Consider the following 13,017-nt stretch of genomic DNA (forward strand, 5'->3'; position numbering starts at 1 on the left):
GGGATATTCAAGGGGAATTTCTGTACTGGAGACGATTCCGATTCGTCACACGACTTATCCTGTATCACCGCTATGCATACTACATTCAAGACCCCTTTATCTATTGTTTGTCTATGTCTTTCTAGGTAGAGTTTAAGCATATTGGCGTGAAATATATTGGACTTACCCTCCACGTCAATGATTTAGTCCATTTCGCCTTTCACCTGTTTGACTTCCATTGGAATAGCAGCTTATTTTTATTTGTTGGGAGAAGCACGAACACTTGATTGCCTACATCAAACGTTTTACTCCGCGTTCCTCGGTTGTAGTACTTCGCGTAACTACGACTAGATTTCGCGAGTTTGTCTTGCGTCATTCGACTTCTTCGTCCGCGACTTCGTTTGACCACAGTTCGCGTAAAATGCGCATAGGACCACGAACTGTCCTACCGTACAGTAGTTCAAACGCGGAGAAGCCAAAGCTTTTATGAGGAACCTCACGATACGCGAACAGAATTGCGTTCAGATACCTATCCCAATCCTTAGGTCTTTCCGCATACATACTAATAATAATAATAATAAGGTCTTTGTATAGCGCCTGATCTTTACATCATTAGACAACACCTACAAGATAAAAAAAAATATATAATGATAACATTACGAACACAAACACCATGAAATTAAAAAATATAGAAGAAACAAAATCATGCTGGGTTTATTTAAGGTAGGAAACATTATTAGGTCTTTAAGTTTGTTCCGTCGCAACATTTGCATCAACATCCCGTTGAATTTCTCGACCAACCCATTGCACATAGCGTGGTAGGGTGTCGTGCGCAACTGTTTAAGGGACAACAACCTTCTAATTTCTGCCATGAGATCTGAGGTGAATTGAGCTCCACAATCCGTAAGAACCTCTTCGGGCACTCCGACCCTGCTGAACATGTCATCGAGCGCTTCGGATACACGTTCGGTTTCAATCGATGGCAAAGCTATGGCTTCGGGGCTATCTGGTAGCACAATCTACAAGCGTCAAGATGTGTCGCTTTTTCCGATTTGTATTTGGACATATAGGTCCCACAATGTCAACGGCCACTCTTTTAAACGGAGTATCTATCAATGGCATTTGACTTAACGGTACTCTAGTTAACCTGCCCTTAGAGACAGTTTTCTGACAAACTTCGCACAAGCGACAGAACCGCGCTACGTCGCTATTGACACCAGACCAATACAATTCTCTTAATACCCTCTCTGTTGTTTTCTTCATGTCTAAATGACCCGCCATACTCGACTCCTGCGTGGCCTCGAGTACATGCGACCTGGATTTATGGGGGACCACTAGTTGCAAGAACTTCCTTTCAAGTGTCGAGTATTCCCTACACATTAAACATTTTCGAGTAAGGAATTTAGAGGAACGCCCGTTCTTACACTTCCTCACGGTACCCGATAATGCTTTCTTCGCGTTTGCACGTAGAGACGCGTCACATTTTTGCTCATTCTGAAATCTTCGCGGCAGATATCTGTAATGGCTTCCGGTAATTTTAATTTACATAAAGGTTTGTTATCTTCCTTTACCTGAACCCTAGCTTACAAAGCTTGGATGATCGGGAATCGCAAGTCTGACAGGTCGGAAGCCTAGATCCTTGTACATTGCCAATCGTAAGTTCATAGATCGGAACGGCTATGCACAACGCTTCCACGTTTTTGCTCTCTCTCTCTCTCTCCTTCTCTCTCTCTCTCTCTCTCTCTCTCTCTCATATTGTAACTGCATTTGTTCTTTCTTGTAACTGCATTTGTCCTTCTTTCTCTTTTTCCCCGCTTGTATTTGCGTTTGTTTTTGTCTTTCTTCTTTCTGAAGCTCCAGCTTCCTCAACTCCAATTCCATATTGTACTTTAATTATAATTCCTTCACTTTTATTTCAGAGTCGGATACAGACTTACTGATCGAAAGCAAAGCATTTTTATCCAAAAAATTCTTTTTTGCCAAAAGCTGAACCAAAATATTTCTTATTTCTTGTTTCGTTAAGGAAGCCTTTACCTCAGAAATATCGTATTTTCTGGAAAGTTGCATCAATTCATCTTTTTAAAAAAGATCTTATTGTTCCTGGGTAGGATTTGAAAGAAAGATTTCCACTTTTGTTGACGTTGTAGAAAATGTTGGTCAATTTCACTAAGACTTCAAAAACAGGGAATTCAAATAAAAAAGACAACAAAGTTTTCTAAAATATCTTAGCCAAAATTCAAAATCCCGGATGAGCCCCCAGTTCTTATGTCACATGTTTAGGCTCGAATAAACAGCATCGCAAGAAAGAATGAAAACAACAAACTTTGAAAAATTTTACAAATAATTTATTTCCCTGGAAAAACTCTGTAAAAATAAAAGAATAAGAACTTACGGTTTTAAGAATCAAAGCCAAAAAACAAACTCCAAGACTAATCCAGGAATAAAAGTTTAGAAGTCGTAATAATAAAGTGTTTTGATGATTTCAAGTTCGAGTCCCGACGAAGAATCCAAGATGGAAGGCGATGACGTATGCTGTATCCTGTTCAATGTTGTTGTCTACATTTCCTTGTAGAAGCACAAGAAATAATCCTCCGGTTTTTGAAAACCCAAAATTATTTTTACGAAATGTCTTATTTCAAGAATTCTGTATGAGCACAACAAATATTTCCAGAGAAACGAATTAATCTTTTAGAATCCGAATAATCTGAAGAAAAATTAACATATAATTAAAAAACTGGCTACAACAGAAGGAAACGACTTGACATCAAGCGTTTTTAAGCCCAGACTGTGAGATCGATCTCTAAACATCACTATTTAATCTAAGTAATGCGCAATTTCGGAAATGTCTAATTGCAAAATAGAGGATCACGTGATCATGTTTATATATAAAATATCACGTTGCCCCTGAATCCTTATTACTCCGAGAATAAAAGTTGTTTACTTCACTAAAAGCTATTTACAAGTCGAGGGTCATATATCCAAAACAGCCACGATCTCAACCTTATTATTCCCACAATAAAAATAAATAAAAAATAACTTGTTCGCGTGACTGTTAGTAATTTTGAATTAAGGTCGAGAAACAGGTCAGCTTTATGTTTTCAAAAATGAAGAGTCAGTGTCAAATTATTTTCTGGAAAAAATACTATTTCCTAGTAAACGAAACTACATTATTTTGACATATAATGACATTAAAAAATAAAAAGATTTTAAAGCTGACAAATAAATAAAATATAAATTAAGTCAAATATAAACAACAGTGCTCCAACAGTGGGAAAATGTTATAGAAAACTAGTCGTGCCGATTCCGAGAAACGTTTGGCTGTATAACGGATTTGGGTACACTGCCTGCCGTAAGAAAATTATATTTTACTCTTTGAAGAGTTTTTAAAGGGACCCTTCCTTACGATTTTATCTCTGTTGGATAGAGGCAACCTAAGAAGGACATCCTGACGAATTTCGTCGATAAGAATCAGCGAAATTAGCGGGTTCCTATGGTTATTGGGTATGAAAACTCACGCACAATGTGGACAGATTCGTTAAATATTTGTAATATTAAAACCCCTTCTAAAAGGAATTTGATTTCAACGCATCTTCAGCTATATCTAACCCGGTATCGTTTCCAACATGAGGAAAATTTATAAAAAAATTCGACAGCCGATTTTGAGATTTTCTTGGCTAGAAAAAGAAGTTCGGTATCACACATGCCGTATGTATGTATATATATATATATATATATATATATATATATATATATATATATATATATATATATATATATATATACCAACTTATGCTGTAAGATTTTACATTACGTATACAATTGGGAAATTATGTACCCCCATTATAGAGTTTTGACATGGACCCTTCATTGATATTTTATCTCTAGGAAATAGAGTCCACCTACAAAGGAAGTCCTGACGAATTTCGTGAAGACGAAATAACAAAATAATGGGCGCCTTAGGAGGTACCGGGTATGAATAACACGCAAATGTGTATAAACTGTATCTATAGTTCGTACTTATGGGACCCTTACTTAGAGGATGTTGATTTCAACGCCTCTTATACTGTTTCGAAATAAGACACCTTTCTAACAGCAGAAAAAGTGTAAAGAAAATTAGTCAAGCAGATTTCAAGAAACTAAAGAAAGGAAGCCGAGCATATCACATGCCGTTAAGATTATATACATGTGGGCCACATTACATCCACTCTTTACACAGTCTTGACATGAACCCTCCATGGATATTTTATCTCTAGGAGATCGACTCCACCTACGAAGGAAGTCCTGACGAATTTCGTGGAGATGAAACTGCGAATGAAGGGGCGCCTTAGGATGTACCCTCTGTGAAAAACACGCAAAATGTGGATCAAATTGAGCTAAAACTTGATCTAACTATAAAATGACTTAGAGGACTTTGATTTCATCTAGTTTGGAATTAGTTCCCACAGTAGGAAAAGTTTATAGAGAATTTGTCGCATACAACACATACCGTTGCAAGATTTTATTCGATGTATACAGTTGAGACATTACGTCGTACCCTATTTACAATGGAGGAAGTCTACCTACCAAGGAAGTCCTAATACATTTCGTGAAGAGGAATTGGTGAAATAAGGATCATCTTGTGGGTGCAAGTATGAGAAACACGCATCAGTTGTATCAATATTTCAACGTTTCTTCGGGAATGCCTAGCTATGTATGTGTTCCAACTGTAGGAAAGGTCTGATTAATATTTATTGAACCGATTTCACGAAATTGTCCGCTAGATCAAGGGGTTGGATACAATGCATATATTAAGAAGATTTTTTAAATAATTTTTTTACACAGACACTTCTTTGACACTTATTCTCTATGGGTCAGCGTCGACCCACGACGAATTTGTTTGAGAGGAATCAGCGAATTAAGGGGCACCCTGTGAGTACCTGGTTTGAAAAACACGCTCAATGTACATCTAATACAGGGATCTCAAACTCTAACCACCATGATGGCCGCATTAGGGGATTTTTGATGGCCCAAGGGCCGCACCATTTTTGTTATCTCTCATGACACCTTGTGACACCAATCATTTTGCGGGGCACAGGATACGGCCTTGCGGGTCGCGTGTTTGACAACCCTGATCTAATATATCTATAATTTGTAGTAATTTGACGACTACTTAGGGGATTTTGATTTCAACGCCTCTTGGACAGTATCTAGCTCGGGATCTGTTCCAACAGTAGGAAAACATAAAAATAATTTGTCGAGCCGCTGTCAAGAAATTCTCGGCTAGAGATATGTGGCCGGTACAGCACATGCCGTTAGAATGTTTTATTTTACTATCAAGTTGGGCCCTTACGTCCCCTCTTTAAGCATCTTTGACATGGGCCCTTCTTTGACACACACGCACATAGATAGATAGATAGATAGATAGATAGATAGATAGATAGATAGATAGATAGATAGATAGATAGATAGATAGATGTAGAATCGACCCACGAAGTATGCATTAACAAATTTCTTCGAGGCGAATCAGAGAAAGAAGAGGCGCTTTTTTGGTACTAAAGATGAAACACCCACCTTGAGCATAGATTATCTCAATACTGTACTAATTGTACCCTTACTTAGAGGATTTTGGTTTCGGTGTCTGTTGGACAGTATCTAGCTAGGGACCCATTTTAACAGTAGAAAATATTTAAATGAGAATTTTCCAGCTGATTACGATAAATAAGGAGCTCATTGTTGTTGTTGGCATCCGTTAGTCTCGAGAGACGATGGAACTGCGACCATGAGAGATGTCCAGGTTGGTGTTTGTGCAGCTTCTGATGTGGCTAAGTAGTCCAATGCGGGAGTGGCAGTCCCTGCTGCACTTGCTGCACTTGAAGGTTGCGTCTGGTGTTGGTTGGAGCTGCTTCTTCTTCCTCTGTCATCGTCTTTCATCAGCTAGCAAGCGTTGCTTTCCTCTCCGGCTTTCAGACCAGTGATCAAAGCATGTCGCCAGCTTGATCTGTCTAGAGCGAGCTCTTCCCATGCTTACAGACATCCTTGAAGCGGAGATGTGGCCGTCCGATCGACCTTTTGCCAGAGGCGAGTTCCGAATAAAGAATGTCTTTGGGGATCCGTCCGTCATCCATCCGACGTACATGGCCCAGCCATCTGATGCGGCGTTGGCAGAGGAGTGTGATCATGCTGTGAATCTTGGCACGCTCGAGCACCTCGTTGTTTGTTGCTCGATCGCTCCAGGTGATCCCGAGTATGCGTCGGAGGCATCGCATGTGAAGGCGCTCAGTCTTTTCTCTTGTGAGGCATACAGAGTCCAGGTTTCACTGGGGTACATGAGAGTGCTTAGCACGCACGCACGGTACACGGTGATCTTAGTGTTCATGGTCAGCATGCTGTTGTTCCACACTCTCTGCGACAACCTGGAGCGAGAGGCTGTTGGTGATGGTAGAGCCGAGGTACATGAACGGACTCACCACCTCAAGTTCGTAGTTGTTGATGATGATGCTTGGGGGGTCCGCGTCCTGAACCATCACGTTAGTTTTCTTTAGGTTTATGGTTAACCCAAACTCATCGCATGCTTTAGCAAAGCGGGTCATTAGGCGCTGAAGCTCAGCTTCTGTGTGGGTGGCTAGAGCAGCATCGTCTAATAAGAGTATGTCCCTGATGGTTACTTCACGCACTTTGCTCTTTGCCTTCCGTCGTGCAAGGTTGAACAATCTGCCGTCTGATCGTGTGTGCAGATAAATCCCTTCTGTGGACGTCCCAAGGGCGTGCTTGGGCAGAACTGCGAAGAAGATGCCGAAGAGCGTGGGGGAAAAGACACAGCCCTGTTTAACTCCACTGCGGATGTCAAAGGGGTCGGATGTTGAGCCATCATACTGCACTGTGCCTTTCGTGTCATTGTGGAAGGACTGGATCATGCTTAGCAGCTTTGGAGGGCAACCAATTCTCGCCAGGATTGTGAAGAGTCCGTCTATAAAGGCCAGGGAGAGGGGTCTGTGTTGTTCTCTGCATTTTTCCTGCAGTAGCCTGACAGAGAAGATCATGTAGATTGTGGACCTCTCTGCGCGGAATCAGCACTGCGACTCTGGGTAAACTGTGTCAGCAAGCGTCTGCAGTCTGTTCTGGATGACTCGTGCCAAAACTTTACCCACGAAGCTGAGAAGTGATATGCCCCTGTAGTTGTTGCAGTCACTTCTGTCGCCCTTGTTCTTGTACAGGGTTATGATGTTAGCGTCTCAAATGTCCTGAGGCACTACATCTTCGTCCCAGAACTGGCAGAGGAGGTCGTGCAGGTGTGTGAGCAGCACGCTACATCCGCACTTGATGAGTTCTGCTGTGATGCCATCCTTCCCTGGGGCTTTACCTAGGGACAGTTTCTCTAAGGCCTTCTTTAGTTCGTCTACAGTAGGTTTCTCGTCCAGTTCGGCCATGAGAGGGACATTTTCAATGGCGTTGAGGGCATCATTGGTTACGTGGTTCTCTTTGGAGTACAGTTCGGAGTAGTAATCCACCCAACGCTCCATCTGCTTGCCCTTGTTGTGGATGATACCGCCTGTGGCAGAGTTCAGTGGTGTCGTCAGTTTCTTCGTGGGACCCATTGCTTTCTTTATGCCATCGTACATGCCTCTGATGTTTCCAATATATACTGCTGACTGGATACTCTGACAGAGCTGAAGCCAGTATTCATTGGCACACTGCCGTGCTAATCTCTGCACTTTGCTTCTGGTAGACCTGTATGCCTGTAGTCTCTTCTGGCAGGGGGATCGCTTGTATTGCAGGTGAGCACTGCGACGCTCTTCTATGGCTGGCATGAGTGTGGCAGAGTTAGCCTCAAACCAGTCATTGTTCTTTGATTTCTTCTTACCAAAGATCCGTGTGGCTGTGATGTATACAGTCTCTCTAATGTGATCCCATCTTTCTTTGACACTGCCGTTGGGGGGTTCTGAGTCAAACGTCTTGGAAAGAGCATAGGTGAATTCCTCAGCCTTGTCTGGATTTGATGTCTTGCTCACATCAATGCTTGGTTGACCCTCTTGCCTAGAGCGGTGGATCTTCTTTGGCTGAAGCTTCATTTTGCAGCACACCAGGGAGTGGTCGGTGTCGCAGTCAGCACTGTGGAAGGTACGGGTAAGAAGCACACCCTTCATGGCTGACCGTCTTGTAATGATCAAGTCCAGCTGGTGCCAGTGTTTAGACCGGGGATGCCTCCAAGACACTTTGTACTGTGGCTTTGTCTGAAAGAATGAATTGGTGATGCTGAGTTCGCGGGACGAGCACATCTCTAGAAGGCGCTGCCCTTTCTCATTCATCTTCCCAACGCCAAACTTGCCAAGGCAGGAGGGCGAAGAGTCGTGATCGGTACCCACCCTAGCATTGAAGTCGCTCAGCTAAATCAAGTTCTCTTCCTTGGGAATTTTGTCGATGAGCGAGCTTAACTCATCATAAAACTCATCCTTGGTATCTGTGGAGGATCTTAGTGTGAGAGCGTAAACGCTGATCAGGTTGACAGGCCCATTTGTGGTGTGGAAACGGAGGGATAGCAGTCTTCCATTTTCTTGTTGGCAGGGTTCTATCATCCACAGCAGAGGGTTCCTGACAGCGAATCCAACACCAGACTCTCTGGCTTCATCTGCGCTCTTTCCTTGCCAGAAGAATGTGTAGTTCTTTTCTCTGAGGGACCCATAATCTGGTAGTCGTGTCTCCTGTAGTGAGGCAGTGTCTACCTGGAGCCTTGCAAGTTCGTCGTTGATGACTTAAGTCTTACGAACATCACTGATTGTCTGGAGATCATCTGAAAGCCCAGTGAGCATCGTCCGGACATTCCAGGTACCTTGCTTGAGGACGGAAGTCTTCTTTTTTATTTTTATTTTGTTATTTCTTGGTGCAATAGTTGCAGTTCGCTTGTCAGGTACTCGCGTACCTTAAGCCTTACGCACCCAGCAAGGCATGCAAACTGTGGCGGGACGGTACCTTATTGGCTGGGGCTGCCCAGTTTGAGGCGGGCGGTAGCTGTCCAGTAAAACATGTTGGTCTCTCCCACCGTCAGAAGCATCCATGACGTCTGGCTCTACGCCAATCGAGCGGTGACTTATAACCGGTAAACTGCTGGTTCCCGTGTTGTGTCGACGCTGTGGAGCGAAGTTGAAGTGTCCTCTCCAGGGCGGAAGCCTGGGCAGGATGATGTAGAGAATCAACTGTTGCCCATGCAGTTGATCCCCCCTCTCCACGCAGTTGATGGATCCAAGGGAAAGGACAAGCCGATACGTCATGGCACCAGCTGCGTCGCAGGAGTTGCCGAGATGACACTGAAATCAATGCCAAGTCGCCTTAGGGACTCCGTCTCTGGATTTTCTGTTGGGGTTACTCCCTTAGCCTTTCCCATGAGAGGGTATAGTCGCAAGGCAGCGAAGATTTGAAATCGGAGTTTACCTTCTCCTAGATGGGCGACCACCCAAGGTTAACGAGCCCCACCTGTCCGAAGCATCTGGTTTTGAGGCGCTAGAAGTTCGCCTGTCATCCCTTCTAAAGTCAGCTTAAACAGGTTCCGCCACTCGTGAAGGCCTGGAGCTGGATTTGGTTGTCAGAGGCTCTATCAGATGCAAGCCATTGGGAGATTTCTAAAGGAAGTGGGTGCTTATCTCCCACATCCGCCCCCGGCGATGACAACCCTTCAAACCTAAGGAGCTCATTATACGATCGTTATAACGATGACCACTAGGATATTGCCTCTTCTATCCTTTATCTAGATCCTACGGTTCTCGCCTAAATGACCCCGTGATCGATCTTTCTTTTGAAAGATTGTACATATGGATATGTTTGACTCCTACAAGATATATTAACTGCATTAATCGAGAACAAAGTGATTGCTGGGAAAGTCGTTATGGATAACACAGTAGTGGAGTGTTAGAGCCCTTTAGCAGATTTTAGTAACACTTTTCGAAAAAGGTGTCTGATTAAATCGAATATATATACATAGTCCCATTAATACCTCTTTACAGAGTTTTACATTGGCCATTCTTAAGTTTTTATGTCTGGTAATATGTAGAAACCACGAAATAAATCTTGACGAAGTGAGAGAAATCACTGAAATGGGGGGGGGGTATTTCTGGGTATCGGATATGAAAAACACGTTCTATGGCTGTCGATTGTATGAATATTTTGTGCCTACAAATACTGTACAGCGAGAAGTTTGATATCAGCGCCTCTTGGAGAATTTCTGTCTATGGATCTGCTCCATCACTTGAAATATTTATTGAAAAATTATGGGGTCGATTTCTAGAGATATGGATTTCAATATATGTTATGTATAACAAAGAGCAAATGGAGATCACAACTTCAGTCCTTCTTTTGCGGTGGAGAACTAAAAACTATTTTTCAATCTTCCGCAGCAAAAATGATTTAATGTCCACCCATGACACATATATGCATGAGATGCCCAACAAAAAGAAATTTTGAAGTCCTCATCCTCTAACATATGGAGAAACTCGCAACCTAGAAAATTGGCCACGGATATTCGCATACGGGTGTCCAACAAAGCAAACTTCCTTGCCGTCTTAAATCACAAAGAATTCGGTATCTTTTTCGATTTCCAAATTTGCTTGTCTCACGTCATTGGCTATTGCTGCCAGGGCGGCGGTGACCGCGGTGCAATTAGCTACAATCATGTCCGCCACTAGGCGCCTTAGCTGGTGTGGCCCTAAAGTTCATCAACCGCCTGGGGAGACGGTGAGCACCATCACCAGCTTTAAACGGCTCCGAAACTCCCATCCGGAAAACACCTATCCGGCCACTTCGTGAGTAACGAACTGGAACATCTGCCATGCTGAGGTGTACAAAGGTCGGCACTGTCAACCTTGTCAACTCGCAAAATTGCGTGACATGAAGGATGGTTATGGATCTTAGGGATAGTCGCGTACCACCGCCTTGCCTGCGGTGTCGGCTACTACACCTTATTCAGAAAATTCTGAAGGGCCGATAAGGATAGCAAATGCGCTCGATAACGACCTGAAGTCAGGTGCGCTGATGACGACGGATTTGTTTCTGCGAGGCTGTTTATTCACACAGGTCGGATTAAGGAATGTAAGCCATTCCGGTGACCAGCTTCAACGCCACGAGAGATACACACAACGACATCCTAAGCGCACTGGCGAATATAAACCAGTACGTGAGACATGTCGAGCTACTGAATTGCAAAAAAATGACTACGTCATATACCTGAATGACATTACATGTTCACTATCACCGCCGCTTGAGCAAAATTATCTGACATAAATTTATTCAACCCAACTGAAGATTAACGAAATGGTTTAGCCACGACAGTATAATGTGGGGACACAATGGCTCACATGTATATAATCTTACGGCATGTGATCTGCTCGACTTCCTTTATTTAGTCGCGAGTTTCTCGAAATCGGCTCGACGAATTTTCTTTAAATTTTTTCTGCTGTTAGAAAAGGGCCTTATTTCGAAACAGTATAAGTGGCATTGAAATCAAAATTCTCCAAGTAAGGTTCCCAGGAGTACAAACTATTGATACCGTTTATTAATATTTGCTTGTTTTTCATACCTGGTACCCCCTATGGCGCCCGTTATTTTGCTCTTTCGTCTGCACGAAATTCGTCAGGACTTCCTTCGTAGGTGGACTCTATCTCCTAGAGATAAAATATCCATGGAGGGTTCATGTCAAGACTTATAAAGAGGGGACTAATGACCCACATGTATATTATCTTTCGGCATGTGACCTGCTCGATTTCCTTTATTTAGTCGCGAGTTTCTCGAAATCGGCTCGACGAATTTTCTTTAAATATTTTCTGCTGTTAGAAAAGGCCCTTATTTCGAAACAGTATAAGCGGCATTGAAATCAAAATTCTCTAAGTAAGGTTCGCATGGGAACAAACTATTGATACCGTTTATTAATATTTGCTTGTTTTTCATACCTGGTACCCCCTATGTCGCCCCTTATTTTGCTCTTTCGTCTGCACGAAATTCGTCAGGACTTCCTTCGTAGGTGGACTCTATCTCCTAGAGATAAAATATCCATGGAGGGTTCATGTCAATACTTATAAAGAGGGGACTAATGACCCACATGTATATTATCTTTCGGCATGTGATCTGCTCGAGTTCCTTTATTTAGTCGCGAGTTTCTCGAAATCGGCTCGACGAATTTTCTTTAAATTTTTTCCGCTGTTAGAAAAGGGCCTTATTTCGAAACGGTATAAGCGGCATTGAAATCAAAATTCTCTAAGTAAGGTTCCCATGAGTACAAACTATTGATACCGTTTATTAATATTTGCTTGTTTTTCATACCTGGTACCCCCTATGGCGCCCCTTATTTTGCTGTTCTCGCGGAAACTTCACAGCTGCACTGTTTCTACTGATTCCATTTCCGCAAAGTATCGATAGTATTTCACGCATTGAAAATATACAACTCAATCACCTAGACAGGGAACTATTTTACCTGCGTCTCCTCAGGCCTGTCAAATTAATCTTTTAAGCCACATTTCACCTATAACATTCCGCCATGTCTACCATTTTAACATCAACACAAGACGTCTCGAGACAACGGAACAGTCCCCTCTGAATTCCTCTATTGCACAATTTGCATGTCATCCATCACGAATACTGCACATGCACTCACATAATCGTTAGGTATGGTTAGGTTTTAATAGGAACTACTCATCTCCAGGGGACACTTATGGTACTCTGGCCTGCACTCACTTTGAAATATAACCATCCATCCTGGAATCTCATCAACACTTAAGTCTGTGATGTTTTGCCCTTGCAGTTGGCTAATTAGTCGGGCTGAGGACACCGACTTCCCAAAATCAACTATGTGATCACTTAAATCTATGAAATCCTTAACATTTAGAGCAAATTGCTGATGCTCAATTTATTACATTATCAAGGATAGGTCTGTGTAAAAACTGTATCTGGAGGAGACGTATTAGCTCAAATGTAAGCGTAATAAAAAGGTTTACGTCATGTGTCGTGCTAACTTTATCTAGCCGAGAATTTATCGAAATTGGCTCAACGTGTTTTCTTCCACTTTTTCTTTCTGTTATA

The sequence above is a fragment of the Sinohyriopsis cumingii genome, chromosome 11 (assembly GCF_028554795.1).
Source record: "Sinohyriopsis cumingii isolate HCF-2022 chromosome 11, ASM2855479v2, whole genome shotgun sequence".
In the NCBI taxonomy this organism is placed as follows: domain Eukaryota; kingdom Metazoa; phylum Mollusca; class Bivalvia; order Unionida; family Unionidae; genus Sinohyriopsis; species Sinohyriopsis cumingii.